Source organism: Tupaia chinensis, unplaced genomic scaffold (genome assembly GCF_000334495.1).
Source record: "Tupaia chinensis unplaced genomic scaffold, TupChi_1.0 Scaffold000226_1, whole genome shotgun sequence".
In the NCBI taxonomy this organism is placed as follows: Eukaryota; Metazoa; Chordata; class Mammalia; order Scandentia; family Tupaiidae; genus Tupaia; species Tupaia belangeri.
Genome location: NW_006159701.1, coordinates 7,895,218 through 7,898,229, shown reverse-complemented (window position 1 = coordinate 7,898,229; position 3,012 = coordinate 7,895,218). Strand labels below are relative to the sequence as shown.

At 43.1% G+C, this 3,012-nt stretch overlaps 1 non-coding gene across 1 annotated transcript; it reads left to right on the top strand.

Annotated features, from left to right (window-relative positions):
- Window positions 1-1,222: 1,222 nt before the first annotated feature.
- On the top strand, window positions 1,223-1,329 carry LOC114007754 (U6 spliceosomal RNA). The gene has a single exon (XR_003549340.1). It is a non-coding gene; the product is annotated as a U6 spliceosomal RNA (small nuclear RNA).
- The last annotated feature ends 1,683 nt before the right edge of the window (window positions 1,330-3,012 follow it).

Below are 3,012 nucleotides of genomic sequence, written 5' to 3'. Positions count from 1 at the left end.
TCATTAAATGAATATAATATAGTTGATCCTTGAACTACCTGAATTTGCACTGATTTGGTAATTAAATAATAAAAAAAGATACTTGGCAATACTTCTAATAATAAGCTTAGCATTTTTTTTTTTTTTAACTTTGCTACAGGATGTATCCACTCACCAGAAAGAGTGAGAGAGAAAGTAAGAAATCACACCCCAGAGGGATGGCCATGTCTGAATCCCTTCTCCATTTTCCTCTCAGGATTTTGGCACTTTTGAAGCCACTGGGTCTAGGACTCAAACTATACAGTTATGTGGAATCCAGTGCTTTAACCACTATGTTACTGAATAGCCCACAAGCTGAGCATTTATTGGCTTATTTTAGTTAATTAATTTTTAAAAGAATTATTCTATTTGACTTTATTTATTTATTTTTAATTTGACCAGAGAGGGATGGGGGGCAGTGAGAAAGCAAGCAGCCAGGTAGGTTGGGACTCGAACCACAGTTGGTCATGTGGGAGTCCAATGCCCTTAACCACCAACGCCACCTGCTAGCCCCTACTGTCTTATTTTGAAAGCTATATGAAAATGTCATTCACCTATACATTTTAAGTTATCTTATTTTTAAAAATAATTTATTTAATTTTATGTCTTTCTCTTTCAGAAAGAGAGAAAGGAAAAGTGAGAAAGCAAGCTGCCAGGTCTGGGACTCCAACCATGGTTGGTCATGTGGTAGTCCAGCATCCTAATCACACCACCACCTGCCAGCCCCCACATTTGAAGTAATCTTTTCGTCTTTCTTCTCTGCTATAAAGTGAGAATTACAGTTATTGGGACCAGCAGTTAGCGTAATGGCTATGTCACTGGACTCCCAAGTAGTCGACCGCAGTTTGAGTCCTGGACCTGGTGGCTTAAACTCATGCCGGGCGCATGTGCGTGTGTGCCCAACCAAGATCCCGAGAGGAGAAAGGAGGAGAAGGGATTGCGGTGTGGCCATCCCCCCTGGGGGATGATTTCTTGCTTTCTGTCTCTATGTCTCTGTCTGTCTGGCGGGCACACGCACACTATCGCAAAAACCTCTCAAAAAAAAAAAAAAAGAATTACAGTTGTAAAAATGAGATAATATAAACCTTTGGGGATTAGGCCTTCTCAGCATTCTGTTTTCCATTTGGGCTTCACAAGGCAAACAAATGGAGTTGTTGTTTAATGGCTATCAAGTTTCAGTCTTGCAAGGTAAACAAGTACTAGAGTGCTTACTTTGGCAGCACATACACTAAAATTGGAACAATACAGAGAAGATCAGCAAGGTCCCTGTGTAAGGATGACATGCAAATTTGTGAAGTGTTCCACATTTTTGTATCTTGAGATGGACTGTTGTGATGTGTATTCATGTTGGGTAAATTCACTTTACAAGCTAAGTGATGTATAGGGATTGAATGTATAAATTAAAACAAAAGAAGTCCGAGAGATTGGCTACACAACACTGTGAGTCACTGGACTGCATACTTAGAAACCGTCAGAATGATAAACTTCGTGATGCATTTTTTTACTCCCCATCCAATGTACATGAAAGAGGATATTAAGTGAGACACCTGAGAATCTCCCAGGAGAGGGATAATATTGCTTCTGTGAGCTCTCAAAGAGACTAGGGCTAGTCAGCAAACAGAGGGAAGCAAGCGGGAGGAAGGGATGCACCTAGAGGTTCATGTCCGGTTGAGGGAAGTGTTCTGCTGGGCCAGAGAAGCACCAGCTTGGATGCTGTGGAAATGGAGACCTGCACCCTAGGGGCAGGTGGCCTTGGTGATCCCTAGGGCCCCCTCCAACTGAGGAACTTGGAAGCATTTGAGCAAGTTCACAGATGCTAGAAGTTTTCATTCACAGACTGTCCATTATTGTGATATATTTGAAGAAAAGAAGCTCAGCTCAAAACCTAGCGTGTGCTCTCACACCACTAAGAGAATAGAATTGGGTACAAACTTTTTTCTTCTTTTTTTTTTTTGAGAGTTTTTTGCTATAGGGCGTGTGCACTCCCCAGACAGAGAGAGACAGAGAGACAGAAAGTGAGAAATCACCCCCCAGGGGGGATGGCCGTGCCACAAACCCTTCTCCTCCATTCTCCTCTCCGGATCTTGGGCACGCACGCACACACGCCCAGGGTGAGTTTAAGCCGCCAGGTCTGGGACTTGAACCGCAGTTGACTATATGGGAGTCCAGCGAGATAGCCATTATGCTAACTACTAGTCCCATGGTACAAACTTTCTAATGGGATTCCACGACTAAGAACTCATCCAAGGAGCAATTGGACAAGCATGGGCAGCACATTAGAAAAGAGCACAATTTGTGGGGCCAGGTGGCGGCATGGAGGTTAAAGTACTGGATCCTACATGGCTGAATGTGCAGTTTGAGTCTCAGTCCTGACGACTTGTAGGTCACACCAGGCATGAGTGAATGTGGGCCTAAAATCCTAAGAGGAGACAGGAGAAGAGATTGTAGAGAGGCCATCCCCATCAGGGGAGTGATTTTTCTCTTTCTCTCTCCCATCTGATGAGTGTGCGTGCCCTATAGTAAAAAAATAAAAATAAAAATAAAATAAAAAATAAAAAAGCGCATGATTTTGGGGACCACCAGTTGGCATAATGGCTATGTCACTGGACTCTCATATAGTCGACAGTGGTTCGAGTCCCGGACCCAGTGGCTTAAACTCACTCCAGGCGCGTGTGAGTGTGTGCCCAAGATCCTGAGAGGAGAATCGAGGAAAAGGAATTGTGGTGTGGCCATCCCTGCCTGGGGGGCGATTTCTCACTTTCTGTCTCTCTGACTCTCTCTGGTGAGCGCATGTGTCCCACAGCAAAAAAAAACCCTCTCCAAAAAAAAAAACAAGGCATGATTTCTTTTTTTCCCTCTTTTTAAAAAAATTAATTTTCATTCATTCACTGAGCATTGTCACAGCATACAAAATGTGATTTCTCCTCCAGAATATACTGCATAGTGGCTTAATCATATGTTATCGTCAATAATTTTCCATTTCTGGGGCTGGCA